This window comes from Parasteatoda tepidariorum, chromosome 3 (assembly GCF_982258835.1).
Source record: "Parasteatoda tepidariorum strain Cologne lab strain chromosome 3, Ptep-v5.0, whole genome shotgun sequence".
In the NCBI taxonomy this organism is placed as follows: Eukaryota; Metazoa; Arthropoda; class Arachnida; order Araneae; family Theridiidae; genus Parasteatoda; species Parasteatoda tepidariorum.
The window spans coordinates 4,321,762-4,339,135 of record NC_141757.1 but is presented as its reverse complement, the minus strand read 5'-3'; the positions used below and the strand labels follow the sequence as shown (position 1 = coordinate 4,339,135).

The following is a 17,374-nucleotide window of genomic DNA, read 5'->3' as shown; positions in this document are numbered from 1 at the left end:
AAGATAATGATTTCTTGAAATAATAATTAAAAAAAAAGAAAAGAAAAAACATGCATATACTTTCTAAAAATAGATTCCTTAATCTTAAGATTAATGAAATAATTTTCAATTCTAATTTTCTTTAATAAACTGTTTTATTTAAGAAAATTCTTAAATCAATAGATACTTCTGATTAAGAACACAATAGGCAATGTTATTTTGAGATATTTACGTATTAACAAATGTTTTGATTTGAATAAATGAGTTAAAGATTTTTAATTAATTTCCCTTGGATAAAAAAGGATGTTTCCTAACATTAATTATTTTGTATCACATTAATTTAACCATGTCTGGGCAAACCTCTACCCAGATTTTAACAAATTAGGACGCATTTTCAATCGTAACTAGTGTGAAAAGGTACTGATACAAAAATTCCTTTTGTGATTTACCCGGGGTCTGTCCAGGGTATATTTACTAACATTAAGCGGTACCTTCACAAATTCAACTTTAGGAAAAACGGTAGTTTCACAAAATACTTTTAATAAAGCAAAAGTTTAAAAAGTCAAGAAGTCAGAAAAAGTTTAAAAAGTCAAGTTCAGTTCGAAACATTTATTATAATATTGAATCATTTTCGAACAATGCGAGTTTTAAAAGTTGAAGAAAACTTTTACATGAACTCTATCTTCACTATCTATTCTAAAAACATTTTTTTTTTTTGTTAGCGAGTGTGTATCAAATAAATTTTGAGAAATATGAATTTTTTTTAGTTAAAATGAAATTTTAAAAAAGAAAATATGTAAAACTTGAAACACATATTAAATAATAAATGCTGTTGCAAGTACAATGCTTTCCTGAGACAAAAATATGAATTTTACCTTATTTTATTATAATAAATCTTTTTAAAGATAGTAGAAAGGACCACAGCAGTTATAAATATTGTAAATTTTCTTCAAGCTGTATCTGTTCTTCTTCAAACAAATTTAGTTCCACAAAACTCAAGCCAGAAAGACAACATAACAGGAAACATTGATGATTAAGGAGTAAAAGAAAAGATTAGTTTATGATTTTCGTACAAAAAATACATTATTTGAAGAAGAAAAAATATTTTAGTTTTTGAAAGCGTATGAAAGGGTCGTCAGGTTTAGACTCACCCATGCACCTGTCTTACCTTATCCACTGTGAAGCTCATGTCTGGTAATCATTATGATAAATATTACGACAGTGTGTCAGAAAAATAAAATAAATAAATAAAAATTGAGAGAATAAATACGTAAATAAAAATGTGGGAATTATAAACCCATATGGTTTTTTGATTGCAATTGTGCAGTTATTTTTATGGATTTCAACACAACTTCTTAAATCCTATTTTCAGGGTATCTGCACACCTGGAAAGTCATGCGAAATCATGGAAAGTCATAAATTTCGGTATTAAACAAAATTTGTCATGAAATGTCATAATTTTTACTATTTTTTAAGAAAAAATCATGGAAAGTCGTGGATTTGGGTCACAGAAAAATCTAATTTTTAAAATGGAATTCAACCCCCCCCCCCAAATATCATTGTATTTTGAACATCTGAATTTGTTACAAAATCCTCACTCACAGTCATATTTTATTGAAATATAAAATGTTTTTATCATGTTCTTTAAATATTATGGTGTTTTTTCAAAAAATGAAGGAAAAAAAAAACAGCACTTCTAGAGCGAATTTTCCTTTAAGCTTCTGAGATTTCAGAATTTTTTTTATTGTTTATTTATATTTTAATCAATTTCAAATTCTAGCTGAAGCAAGCCAGTCAATAGCGAATTTTTTTATTTGAAATGAGAACAGAAAAACCAGAAGTTTCTTTCCTTTCCGATGAGCAAGAAAAGTATCTTTCGAATATAATTCTGCAGAAAAAAAATATTATTTGCTTCTGTATTTTTTTTCAGCTATTTTATTGCTTCAAATCTTTCTTTACTCTACTTTTTAAATTTAAAATCTTTAAATATGAAGATGCAGAGTATAACAGTTTTGGTTATACCTATCATTTTAATTAATGTTGTTATAATGCTTCTTTAAATTTATATTTGTGTTTTTGTTGGAGAAAATAGTAACCTCAGAAAGTCATGAAAAATTATTGGAATTAGTCATGGAAAGTTATGAAAAGTCATGAATTTGAAAATCTAAAATGTAGCAAATACCCTGAATTTTTTTAACAGGATATTATAACAAAATTCAGAATTACAAGTTCGAGGAATACGCGTCAGTGTAAAGAGAAGGATAAATAGGATTTTTCTCTAGTGATTGTGAAAAACACGGATATGAATGGCGAAAAAAAATTAAATTAAATAAATTAAGTTTTAATTCAATTTAAAAACTTTTTTTTTTACGTAATTTTTTTATTAAAAATGATTGATCGTAATTGATATGCTGAAAATATAATCACTCAAAATTTATTGATCGCCACTGTTGACTAGAAACCATAATTCCTAAGACCTACTAATAACATATGTATGTCTCTATGCCTGGTTTAATAAAAATCATTGATCATATGAAATATGTTTTTCTTGAAAATGTTGCATAATGCTTCATTGAAAAAGCTGCATAAGAACATTATTTAGAAAATAATTGAAATAATGACTAATCAATTGAATTTACTCAATCAATAGACTGTTTCAATACTGATAAAGTGATGACTTACTTTATTTCACTCTGTACAAAAAATGGGCATTCAGCTAGTTCATGATAAATAGCTGCAGAACTTTTTTTCCCCCTATGAATATTTTTACAGTTTTTTCAAAGTGTGAATACACATGAGTTAGAATTAACTAATTATTTTCATTTTGTTCCAGAAAAGCATAGAAAATCTATTAATTTAAATGTTGTATTATTTTCTAGTTAAATATAAAGCAAATAGTCTGAAGTGTGTATTTTTTGTTTTTTTTTCACATATATTTCTCCCTTGTATTAACACTTATATTAACATTTTTATTGATTTTGTGACTGGGAAAATTGTTTTATTATTTTTAATTGTACCTAATAAATATATATATTTATGTATGTAAAAAGAAATTTTAATAACTACATATGTTTTACTCAGGCCATTAAATATCATGATCTTTGTTGTTAAGGTGATTATTTCCATTAAATAATTTTATAATGATCTAAAAATTTTGTTGTTATATTTTTTAGGTTCAGTCAACTGTGTTAGCTTCACAAAAGATGCCTGTGTGTTCTTGCTAGCTGTTTAGACAATACTTTGCAACTTACAGATAATGAAGGGGGTGAAGTGCGTTCTGAGTAATTATCATTATTTATTTTAACTTTGCTAACTTTTAACTCTAAAACTACTTTAGATAATGAGTAGGTTTACTTATATTTCACTTCTTGGCAAGTTTTTGACGACTTTACCATTGATAAAACCGTCACATCCAAAAACTGTCTTAAACTTAATTAACTGTATATCTTTATTAGTATAAAGTTTGCTATTTTCACCTAAAATTATCTAATTGAAAGTAATTTTAAGTATTTAAATATTCAGTTGCTACTTTTCTTGTACAGATTAAACTTACATTAAAAAGTAAATGTCTCAAAAAAAAATATCCTTTTGATACATAAATGTACTTTATATATGAACGCTATATGCTCACAAAAGATCTGCTTGCTGGAAGCTCTGTAATTGTTAAGTTACTTTTAATAACACATTTTAAATATTGAAAAGTACCTTAAACATTCTAACAATTATGTATGCCATCATTTCTTTACATAGAATTAAATAGGTTGATTTAAAACTCTTAAATTTAAGAGTTAAATTACTAATTACGAAATATAAAAAATTTATGCTGTTTACAGCTTTTTTTTCTGATTTTGTCAATTTTGTTGTGAAAAAAAAATGCTGCAAAATATAAAAATGAAATAAAACATTCTGATTTCAATAATATGAAGATTAAAATAATAATAACTCAACGTAAAGATTTCAAAAAGAATGGGAAGATAAGCTGAAATTTTGTTTATGCTCAAAACTATTCTTTCTACATTGAGATAATTATTCATAATATATTTAATTATGTTATTATTTAATAGTATATGTTTATTCATTAGTTTATACCTGTATTTTAATAAATATTCTAAATATATTCCTGAGACTTACATAGTAACTATCATAATTAGTTTTTAACAAATTTAAACAGTTTCTGACAGTTTATGATACTGGATTTGTTAAAGACCAAACCCTCCTTGCTCTTTAAGTAAAAAATCAAAAATACTTATCTGTTTTTAACAATCATTTTAACCTTTATTAACTATAGTCAATAAATGGAATATATTAACATTTGTTATTTGTTTTTTATTACTATGCTATGCATAAAAAAAATTTAAATATATTAGCAAAACAAATTAAATATTTGTGGAATATATGACTTTTAAAATACCTGAAAAAAATTAAAGCTGTTACACTAACATAATTATACTACTGTTACACCTTAACTGGGCAGATCCCTTGGCCAATATACTGGCTTTAGGAGTGCTTTTATTGTAATAAAACTGCTTTATAGAAGGAAAAATAACAATTATGATAGCATACAAATAATACAAATAAGTAAACTTGCAGTAAAGAATTAACAAGATTTTATATATTTTGTAGGCTGTATACAACTCGTAAGTTTTTATTTATTTTTTTATTTTTGAACTAAAGATTTCAATAAACCTAATTAATTGTTACCTTATATTTTAGTTGAAAAAAAATAAACAATATATTATTTTTTGCACTAACTTTTATAGTAAAACCCTTCTGTACATTAATTTTCAGCTTATATTTTTGTAAAAATTTAGGAACTGCACATACCTATTTTTTTCCCCTCCCTTTCACATTTAAATAAATTTCTGACACGATAGCAAAACACTTCAGTGTCAACTTATATTTCTGTAAAGAGTAAAAAACCATAGTTTCTAATTATTTCTTTTAAAGACATCCTCTCGAAAGGGATAACTTGTTGTTAAAAAATGTCACTTAATGTGCTGTTCTACTATGTTCTTCGTTTTAGATCCAAATTCACTATTTTCCTTAAAGTTTCAAACCCAGTTAAAGCAAAATTAAAATTATTTTATCCTAAATACTTATATTTAACTAGAGTAGCTGGAGTTACATTTTCTGTGCCTGATTGATTGAGAGCTAAAGTTTACTAAGAAGAAACTAAACAAATATTTACCTCATAGTCATTAGCATAAATTCATCAGCAAGAGTACTTCAACTAGTGGATTCTCAAAAAAGCATGATAGCTGTACTTGGCACTTCATTAAAAGATCTGAGCTAGCTGATAAATAATTTATGCAACTTTCGCATAGTTGTGTCTCTTGGTTGGGGAGAGGGCTAAAAAAATTAAACATTATTGTCAGCAGTATTAAATACTGCTGACAATACAAAATTGAAGTGCAACTGAAAATCTTTAATGGTGGAAAGCAAGATTTGGGAGAAACTTCGTCCCAATTTTGCCTAATGAGGGTTGCTGCTCCACAGGGAATTAAAAAATAATCTAAAATAACTAATTTTGAATTTTTCCTTCCAAACTGGAAAAATGCAGGGAATATTAACTTCTTATTTTCTTCTTTTACAAAATGTTGATCTCTCAAAGTGTAATCTATGAGATATAAGATAGTTGAACCATACTATACTATTTCATTTGCTCTATTATTATTTTTTTTATGTATGTATCTATTTCTTATTTCCTTATTAAGTTTTTCCTGCAATTAAAACTATTAATTATCCTAATATAGTACACATTTGCACAGTGAGTCTGTGTTTCATCTTAATATATTGTGTATAATACAAGAAAAACATGGGGAACTTTTTTTCTAGATTTGAGTTGCAACCCTGCTAATTTTAAAGCTGCTTATTGTAACTCACGAATTATGTTTTATATAGGAACTCTTCATTTGAGCAACTGTGAGGAATAGTAGTATCAATTATTATGTAGAAATTACTTTTTTACTTAGTTTTTTAGTTAAAGTTCTTTTCCATTATTATAAATGAGTATCATTTTTAATTAGGCACACAGGCCATAAAAATGAGAGGTAAAGGAAAGAAAGTTTCCTCAATGACACAAATTCTCATGCAGTTTCTGGATCTGAAGATGGTTGTGTTTACATGTGGGACTTAATTGAAGTCAGTATTATTAGTCATTATTATGACAACTTTTTATCAAAAAACATGACTATAATTATTGTTAAGAGCTCCAAAAATGACCAACAATTTGAAAAGTGAATTGAAATAAAACAAATGTAGAATTGCTGCAGCCCACTTAAGAAAAACACACACACAGTGTTTATAGTCACCAAATTCACAATTTATTTTTAAAAAATCATCAACAGTTGGTGCTGATGATTGCTAAAACTATAAAACATTGCTTTCTACTACATATCAGGTCATTCTGTTGATTTTGTCCTTAGATTGTTACTACAAATTGAGGGTATTTAGAAACATTATTTTATAAATTGTTTCAATTGCAATATCATGTGAGGAAAAGTTCTGTTACTTGTTGAAAAAAAAAAGTTTTTACTTGAAAAATGTGCATGTATCACTTTTTATTATTCTTTTTTTAAATTTTTTTAAAAAGTTTTTAGTCATTTTTAAGTCGCTCAGTATTAATACAATGTTGCATATTTGCGAGGTTATACTTTAAAAAATTTTTTAATCACAAAATATAACTGACAATTATTATATTTTAATGCTCGACAAATATTTTGTAAATAGGTGGAAATTATATACATATAAATATTTCATTATTTCATATAATCATATAAATATTTTTTTATTTCATTTTTTTTAGTATTTTTATTTATTCTGTTTTGTAATCCCTGAAAATTGTCTTTCTGATAAAGGTGTTCCAATGAGATACCGAAATGCTTCTAGATTTTAATAAAAATTTTACTATTCGTGATTTTTAAATATTTTTAATCAATTTTATTTATTCAATTTCAATTAAAGAACTACTCTCATTATTTTAAAATACAATTGAGTATAATTTCATTAAAATTTTTATATTTGCATAATTTTTTACCACAAAAATACATAATTATCTCCAGATAGGCTTTTGACTCATTTAAAAAAGTGAAACACGGTTTTGTATCTTATTCTTGAAATTTTGATGTAACATTTTGATAGTAACAAGTTATATGCTTAGTCCATGCAATGAAGGCACACATAAGTTTTATGGTCCCAGGAAACAATCTTGCAATGTTATATTGACATTTTTGTCTGCACTTTTTGATTAAGATACTGCAGGCAAGGTTGCTTTCTATTATTTTTTCTCAGTTTGCAGGCTGCCACCAACTATAGAGAATTGTGTTGGCGTCAAATGAAGCCTCTAGGCTTTTTGAAGTTTTTATCAATAACTTAATTGGCTTTGTTTTGATTTTTTTTCTTCATTATAGTCTTAGAGAAAGTCTTGCTGCATTGATAAACATCATTAGTTTAATATATTAGTGTTAATTTGACTCAATTTAAAAAAGAAAACAATAATTTTAAACTGTTTATAGCAAGGCTGACACTGAGAATATAGTATTTAAAATATATATTTATAAATAATCCTCCACAATTTCATTGAATAGTAATTCTAAAAATATTATTTTTCCTATCTTATTTTAACAACAATTTCAATTATAGTATGAATTAGTACCTAGCATTTTTATGACAATACTTTCGTCAGGGTTGCCACAGCATCTGGAAAACTGGAAGAATACAGGGAATTAAAAAAGTCTTAAAAAACAGAGGATTTCCAAATTTTTTTAATGTCAACAAAAATAAAGTATGTAATTATAGCTTGCACGACAAAAGATAAATCAGCCATGTCAGCTGTCCAACTACGAAAGCTCCTCAATCTATATCTATTTTAATTCCTCTATTTAATTCCTCAATTTATGTGTATTTTTCTCTTCTCAGTCAGAAATTGATTTAGAAGTCGATTTTACATTATCGCGCTTCATGCGTTTTTTATCGCTAGTCTGACGGAAAACGTAACATTAGGGTTCCACTCTGTGTGTGCCTGTATATGTATATATATATGTATATATATATATATATATATATATATATATATATATATATATATATATATATATATATATATATATATATATATATATAAGTTCAAAAAGAAGAATAAAACAAAGAAAAATTATAGACATATGAAAAAAAGGGGGTGGGAAATAATAAGTAAAAAAATAACAAACATTTTATTTAAAAAAAATGAAATGTTAATTAAAAAAACGGAAAAAAAAGATATAATCTTTTCTTCAGCCCATACGATTATATCCGCAAAACAGAGTGCTTTCTGATATTGTATCAATAAAGCCAAAGCAAAATATATTAATACAATAGTGTGAGGAGCACTCAAAAAATTTTTTTATGAAATAACTACAAAAAAATAGATCATAAAAAGTAAAAATAACATGTAAAAACAGATAATAAAATAAAAGAAAAAGAAAAAACATTAAAAAGGGGGGACTGTAAAGCGAGTAGCAAAATCATAACAACTTACATGGACGGATATTTTTCAAGAATGATTTAAAAATGTTTTCGCAGAAAGATTGCCAGATTACAAAATATGAAAACAAAAGCGCAAATTGAGTGTAACAAGAGGGTTTTAAAGTGTCGTTCTTACTGCACTGCTGAAGTGATTTGTTATTCTGAGTTTTGATTTGTTAGTTACCAAGGATGGGCCCGAAATGGATGTGCGCAAGGTAATATTATACTGGATAATTTTAAAAATTGATCATAAATAGTTTTAGAAGATAGATGTTTATTTAAGAGAAAATAGAAAAGAGAAACATAAATTGCCTGCTTTGCAAATAATTTTAGCCGCGGATTTGCACGATATGGATTAGCTTGTAGCTCATTATCTAATGAGTGCTGTTTACTTGCAGCTTAAGCGCAATAAATGAAACTTATTGTTTTTCTTAACTTTCTTAGTGTTTTCTTGTATTTATTTATTATATATATATATATATATATATATATATATATATATATATATATATATATATATTATATTAAAGTCATAATTCATCACATATCCATCCTGTCCGCATTTTTATTATGTGTTGAATATATGAACCAAGATTTTAATTAACAATCATTAAAAGGTAAATATCGATATCTCTTTGTATTATGCTGTGTTTTTCAATCAAAACATTTTTGAATTTAGGCACTAATACATCAAGTTAAAGCCAAATTTTTCAAAGAAATTTTTGATTTATTTTTGACTGTGAATATAGTTGATTAGGTTAGTTCTGGAACCGGGCACAAATGTTAAACTAGTCCTTTTCAGTGTATGATTAAAGAAACCTATTGTTTTTATCTAGTAATTTAGTTTAGTTAAAGTTTGTAAATCAGGACTTAACCTGGTTCTGGATCCTCTATTGATCACATTGTTTTTTAGTCATTCAAGATTTTTTATGGATGCATTTTACGTGAAATTAATAAAATAATATTAAGGATAATAAATTTCTACCTAGACTATTTTAAATATTTAATAATTTTTTACAAACGACACTCTTTGGCATTTAAAATAGAAATCAAATTAAAAAAATCTTGCTTGTAAAGAGTAAAATAATTACTTTTAAATTTTGTGAAAAACTACTTTTTTACATTACTTTAAAATGTTGTAATTCTATTTCTAAAACTGATATTCATAAGGGTCCCATAGTGTGTATGTATTCATTTAATGTGATTAGACATTTACATTCCTTAAAGATAATGAATAACTTGTGTAAATTTTATAGGAGATGCAAACAGGGATACTATAGGCTCTCAGTCATTGAATGGTAAGTATCTGCATTTTAAGGTATTATTGTTTGTTTATAGGTATTATTTTAAGGTATTGTTGTCTTAATAAAAACTATTCTAAATTTAAAATATTTTTGATAGAGATTTCGATAAAATTTTCAATATTAAAAATTGTTTGAAGTAACATAAATAAAGTTTACTTTTTTTTTCTTCTTTGAAAATATAATTTTTAATTTTGTTATTCTTTAATTTTGTATTTAATTTTGTTTACTGTGATTTCCTGTGTTTGTTTATTTAATAGTCGGAATCCAAATATTTATTTTTAATTTAAATGCAACTTGATTTTATTGCATGAAATTATAATACTTTGTAGGTTTTATTATTATTTTTTTGCAGTTTTAGTTATTTTTGAAGTTGAATTGTTCCTGAACTCTTTATGCAAAAGTTTTCTATAAAATATTTTATTTTTTAAATATGTTGGCAGTGAAAAATAAAAACAGTCACTTTGAATTTTAGTTCATGCCTAATTTTATTTATTGCTTTTGTGTGTTTCAGTAATACTGAACATTTTTGAACCAATGGACTATATTTTTGCCCCCTGTTATATTTCATGTCTAAAGTAAAAGTACATTAAAAAAATTCCTCAATGCTTTAATTTTTTGATGAAAGAAAACAATTACAATGTAGCATTAGAATTGTATATAGAAAAAGGTTTTGTGTAAAAGAATGTCAATTCAAACTATTTAGAGCATAATATCAATTTTAACTGTAAACAAAATTTTCTATTTTGATCATTTGTTAACTGTTATTTTTTAATGGAATTTAAAATACAGCTTTTATATGTTTTTACTTGTATGCCAAAGCTCTTAATTTTAAAATTAGACCTTTCTTAACCTGAGTGCAGGGATACTAAAAAATTTTAAAACCCTGAATTTAAAATATGGTATACAAATTATCTATAGTTAAATAGTTTTTTTATTGTATTTCATATGATTTTAAATTTTGTTATTTTTTAAGACATTGCATTAAGTCTAAAATTTTACATTTTTTATTATTTTCAAAATTTTATTGAATTTAAAGAAATATGATACATTATACCATTTTTTAAGCATGATTTTTGAAATTATTTTATACTTATCAATATTAATATATAAAATAAGATGAGAAAGTGTGACTTATACTGGGTTATGGTCTTTCAAAATCTTTTCAACTAGTCCGCAACTTCTGCATTGAATTTAAGCAGCACAAACCTCGTTAGATAGATATTATTACTTAGTTGAAATTTTTCATTCTTATGCCTTACATCTTTTAGTTACAAATGGAATGTTGTATGTTAATATCAGCATGATATTATTTGTTTCCAAGGCTAAACACATCTGAGGGCAAGAAAAGAGACAAAAACAATTGTCCCTTTTCCCAGCTCTACTGAGGGCTCAGATGGAATCGCTGTGTAAAGTTTTATGTTTATAGTTAAAAAAACACATAGAATTTCTTAAAAAATTGCTTAAAATTTTTTTAAAAATGCAAAAAAAAAAACTTTTCATTATGGGGTAGTTTCTTATTTTTTAAACTTTTTTTCATAGATAAATACTTTTTTTTAAATTATCTGAGATGCTTCCTTCTCTCCTCACTTAATTTGCCTTCTATAAGCAATAATGAGATTATTTTTTTAAATTTATTTTAAAAAAATTTCAAATTAGCTGGAAATATTGAAAGTTTACTTGAATTGACATATTATAAAATTGTAGAGAAAGTGGCAAATCGAGAAAAGCTCGGTGACTAATGTTACGGATTACTGACAAATAATGTTCAGCTATTAAAATTTTAATTATTATTGTTACGAAATTTTTATTTTTTTTAAAATTTCATATCTAAAGTAAATAAAAGCTAAGAAATTCGTTAATGGAGGGATTTTATTAAATGTTTTTCTTTTTAATTATGTTGTCATTTGTATCATAGAATTGCTCATAAGGTAGTAATTACCAACAATAAAAGAATAAAGTAAGATGAGTACTGTTATAGAACAATTATTAATTTATATGCCGTACACTACTGGAGATTAGTATTTTACAAATCAAAATCCATAAAGTACCTTTTTGATTAATGTTATAACAGGAAGCTTAAAAAATGTAAAAATTAGACCCTTTGTGCTTTGAAAAAAACCTGAAATGTTTTTTTTTTTTTTTTTTTTTTTTTTTTTTTTTTTTTTAGGAGGTTTGCAAAACCTATGTTTAGTTTTGTCTGTAACTTACATAAACTTTCATGGTGTTTTAAAAAATCAATAAATAGGAATATGTTTAATTTCTTCAAATGAATAGAATTCAATGCGATATTTGATTTTATGTTTAAATGCATATTATACATCGTAAATTTTTTTTTGAATATTTCCCCCATATTTTTATAAGTATTGATTTGAGTGTCATTTTATTCATTAGTTTGTATTATAAATAAAATGTGTTATGGATTGTGCAAATGTAATACAATCAAAACATTTTCTGTTCTTTATCAGAATGTCCGCCATTTAAAAACAGATTGTATGCTTATCATTGATCACAAATAATTAAAAGTTATGGTCAGGGAAAAGTCTAAAATACAGCCTAATTTGAGAATTTTTTAAGGCTATATTAAAGCATTTTAAATCATTTTAACAATTTTTTAGTATAAACAGATTGAGATTGAAACATGCTACCTTTTTACTATTTTCTCTCTGAGTAGTATTTTGAAACGTAACTGATATGAAATGTAATATTTTTTTGATTGTCACACAAATGTAATATTTTTTTTGATTGTTTTATTTTATTTTTCTTAAATTTTTCAGAAATGCAAGAAGAAATGGCCCCTGCCGTTAGTGGTTACTGATTGAAGAAAACACAAAAAAGAAAATTCCCTGCTTGGGTTACCAACACAGTAGCTGGGATTGAAAGAAGGCATCGAGAGAAGGTGGAAATTTTTAACAAATACTTAAACTATGTATTGAAAATAATTGAAAAATGATTTAACACTTTATTTTAAAATCTTGCTAGAGACTTCTCTCCTTGCAACCATTTCTATGTTTAAATATTTTATTATTTGCTACCCCATTTTTAATTCAATGCTTTTCAAAAACACTTTTACATCAAACTTCTTAAAAAATTTAATACAAATAACTAACTAATCTAAAAATAAGTTTTCTTTTTTCTATATGAGTCATTCGATTGCAAAACTTGTTTAAGTTAGATTGAATTTTTCTCATAAATTTTATTGTTAGAAATAATTACATTTTTTAACTAATTTATCCAGCTGACTACTTGAAATTTGTATGAAAGTTTATAATAAAAGTTAAAATTTCATTTTGACGGTAAAAAAAAAACCTGTTCTGATTTCAATTCATCATCATATCTGGCTAGACAGCCCAGGGTGGGCCAGTGCCTTCCTTTGAATTCGAATCCACTTCTCTCTACTTTTGACACTTGTTCGCCAGTTTTTCTCCTTTAGAGTAAGGAAATCAGTCTCAACTAAATCCAGCCATCTCAGCCTGGGTCTACCTCTTTTCCTGTTCGTTAGGGGTTTGTGTAACAGGATTTTTTTCAAATTTGAGTCATCATTCCTTCTGAAAATGTGAGCTGCCCAGTTCAATCGATGTATTTTAATGAATTTCACAATATCTGGCTCTCTGTGGATTTTATACAGTTCAGTATTATATCGTCTTCTCCAGGAATTATTTATTTTTATCCCACCAAGGATGGCCCTCAAAACTTTTCTCTCAAAAATGGCCATTTTATTTTCACCAGCTTGAGTTAGGTTCCAGGTCTCAGAGCCATAGGTAAGTATTGGCCTAATTAATGTTTTATAGAGTAAAAGTTTTGTATTTTTTGATAAAAGAGAGGATTTTAAAAAACGTCTTAAACCATAAAAATCTTTATTTGAACAAATTAGTCGACTCCGAATCTCATTGTCTATGTTATTGTCGGCAGTAACTATTGAACCAAGGTAAGTAAAATTCTGAACAGTCTGAAACCTGTGGGAACCAATCTCCAGATAGGATTCAGTAAAATTTAATTTAGCAAGTACAGGCATGTATTTGGTCTTATCGGTATTGATGATTAGTCCCATATCCCTAGTATTCAAGTCCCATATCCCTAGGTTTCAATTCAAGTAAAAATAAATGAAAACGTTGAAGAGGAATAATTAGTTTTGCTTTTGGATTATTCATTCAACATAATAACCCATTTGTTATTCACCCATATCAGTTTAAATATTAAAGCTATTACTAGAAATCTTTTCATCACTGCACACAATTATATCTACAAAAAGGAGTGCTTTCTAATATTGTATCAATGTAGCTAAAGCAAAAAAATTATCAATACAATAGTGTGAGGAGCACTTAAAAAATAAAAAAAGCAATCCTTTTTGCAGACATAATCATGTGAGCTGATGAAGAAATATCTTCCTTTCTTCCAGATTTTTATTATTATATTTTTTTAATAATGTTAATAATTTTCTTTTTCTCTTTTTTCATTATTTTGTAATTTTTTCCATGTTTTCCGTTGTTGATTTGTATTGTATTTTGATCTTATTTTACGAGTTCTATATACTTGCAACTTATGCTCAGTATTGAAACCTATTGATTTACTTATTGTGCTTTATATATATATACACACATGCAAAAACTGCTGAGAATAATTAAATAGCAAGAAAACAAATTAAGTGATATATACTACCTGCCAGCACATATGAATATGTCCATAAATTGAGTGCTTTTTAATATTGTATTAATATAGCCAGAACAAAATATGTTTTAATATATTTTGCTATATTACACAATATTAAAAAGCACTCTAAATTACGGATATAATCATGTGAGCTGGCAGGGAATTTATACGACTTAAATATTTTGTTTTCTTGCTTTTTAATTTTTTTTAAATAATTAAAACAAATGTAAAAGAATTTTTAAAATAAATATAATTATTTTTGGCAGTTGTTTTACTCATTTAATTTTTTTTCTTTCCTTGTTCTCTTTGTATTTTTATCACATTATATAGCTTCTATGTACTTACAGCTTTTAGATTTTCTTATTTAAGCATCAATAAAACTAGCTTTGTTTCGGTGGCATAATTGTTAGTATCAACATTCTGAACATTATTAAGATTATATTTGACTTCACATGTTTTTATCATATAAAATATAAAATTCTCTTCTATTTAATTAAAATTAGTTTTGTATTTTAAAGCACTTAATTATCTTAGCTTTAAGGAAGAATTGTATTTAATTCTTGTATATAGTTAACTATTAAACATTTTATAATCCTTTTTGTTTTGAATATTGTGTACTTTCATTTGCAAAAAAAAAAAATTTTTTTTTTGTATATTCAATTTTGTTTAATGACTCTGTTTTCTAACTCTCCTTTCTTTTTATTTTTAAGCTTAAAAATTGCCTGTCTTCTGTAGCAATGCTTAAATTTTTTTTATATCTTGCTTAATAGAGTTAAAAAATTTCTGTTTTCTATGTAATTTATTTATTGTACTGTTTTTTTTTATATTATTATTTTCAATTTGAAAATTTCTTAATATTTTAATTATTAATTTTATTATTGTAAATATTTAAGGAAATCTTTCTTAAGCTGTTGTAACCATTTTGGTATGTTATGTTTAAATGCTCTTACCCTTTTATGCTATAAAGTTATATATATTTACACCAGATATCTGCAGCATTTTTGATTTTAAAACTTGTACTTTGTCTTTTACCAACTTAAAAATGAGCCTTTAATTTAAGTAAAAAAATAAAAACTCTTTTAGAGCCTCTCTGTGACTATAATTTGTTTAAACCTCCAACATTCTGAGCATTAATTTTAGAAAATTTTTTGTTACAACTTTTTTCAATCCTTCTTCTAAGTTTACTTAATAATTTTTTCCATTCTTGCATTTATATTTGTTAAACATTTAATGATTCACTATGTTCTATATTTTTCTTGTTCTTGTTGCTAATAAATTATAATTTTTAATAAAATTTTTAATTTTAATATGCATGGTTTTTCTTCATCTTTTTCATTTATTTTATTTAATTTTTTCTATATTTTTCATGATCAATTGCGTTTGGAGGTTTTCTTAATACAAAATCACTGAAACAGTTTCTCCAAGTAACCTTCGATTTTCTTTATTTAAAGTAAATCACATTCAAGTCCCACAAAACAATGTTCAAGTTACAATTAAATTTATTTAGGGATATTTGCAGAACTAAAAATATTTTTTAAAAATATATACATTAGTTTAATTCAAGCTAGTTTTAAAAAAATTTTCATAAATAGTAATTTTTAAGGCATTGAGAAATGAAGTCTGCTTCGCATTTTTTTATTTGCCTATTTTTTCAAAAAAAAATTTTTAGAGTGAAATTTTTAGTATAGTTTTTTGTTAAATTATAAAAATTCAATGACATTTTTTTAAAAAGAGCTACATTATTTTAAAGTATAATTTATCATATGCAATATTTCTAAAAAATATAGGTCTGATATTTGAAACAAACTTTAAAATTTATGAAGTTACAAAATGTTATACTTAGAAATGGTAATTTTAAATTTAATCATTTGATATCAATATTAAACAATATAAAGCAAAGACTTGAATAAATGAAGGGAATAATTAGTTTAAATGAATAAAATAGTACCTTTTATAAAAATGCAACCAGATTTAAATGTTTCAAATGCAACATAGAATATTAGTTAATTTATTGTCTTGCTGTTTTAAATAATAATTAAAGAATAATCAATGAAGCTTATTATAATATGGTTTAACAACATAATTTATTAGCAAATAAGTATTTATTGTATGAAAATTAGTTTTTCTTCTTGAATTTTACAGATTTTTAATTACGAAATATTAATTGGCATTTCGTCAGCACTCTTAAAGCTAACTTTTATCTACACTGTAAAAAATTTCGGCTATGTTGCTCCAAACATTGGTATTCATTTGCTGGCTACATAAATTGGTGCTTTCACTAGCTCCAAACAACGAGAGAAGGTTGGACCAAAATAATGGTATTTTGAAAGCACCTAAAAGCAGCTAAAGGTTGCCCCAAAAATAAGTGTTTTGAAGGAAATTAAAAGAGAGAAAGGTTGCACCATTATTAGTAAATATTTGTTAAAGAAAGAGAAGATAATTTAAATCAAATTATAAATTAATTATTTAAATCGATAAAAATTAAAAAAAGAACTATTTTTATTTAAGATGTGCTATGTAATATATATATATTTATATAATTATTTTATATAATTTTTTTTTCTTTCTTTAAGTTGATATGTGTAAAATTAAAATTCTTTTATACATTTCATTCGTTAAAGCACCAACAGACGCTATATAGTTAGTACCACTAATGTTTTAAAGAGAAAATAAAAAAGAATTTTAATTTTTGGCTGAAGCAAATTCTTATTACTATGTATTTTTAAATTTTTTTATTATTTAAAAATGAAAATATTACTTTCACAAATAAAAATTTATATAAAAGAGTGGACAAATATTGGATTAGTCAACCCCCAATCTCTAATTAAGGACACATTCCAATATTAATTACATTGGTGTATAGAAATAATAAATTTGAAGTAAATAAAGGAATGTTAAAATAATGACGTAACTTAGAAATAGTAACAAAAAATATCCAGATC

General features: G+C 25.1%; 1 long non-coding RNA gene across 7 annotated transcripts in view; it reads left to right on the top strand.

The window, feature by feature from the left end:
- The window catches only part of LOC107439287 (uncharacterized), a 28,342-nt gene extending 14,227 nt beyond the window's left edge, over positions 1 to 14,115 (top strand). For all 7 annotated transcript variants that reach the window (XR_015432365.1, XR_015432359.1, XR_015432360.1 and 4 more), the window contains 4 exons: positions 3,153 to 3,260; positions 6,006 to 6,120; positions 9,738 to 9,779; positions 12,560 to 14,115. This is a non-coding gene — a long non-coding RNA (uncharacterized LOC107439287). The remainder of the gene's footprint in view (positions 1 to 3,152; positions 3,261 to 6,005; positions 6,121 to 9,737; positions 9,780 to 12,559) is intronic.
- The last annotated feature ends 3,259 nt before the right edge of the window (positions 14,116 to 17,374 follow it).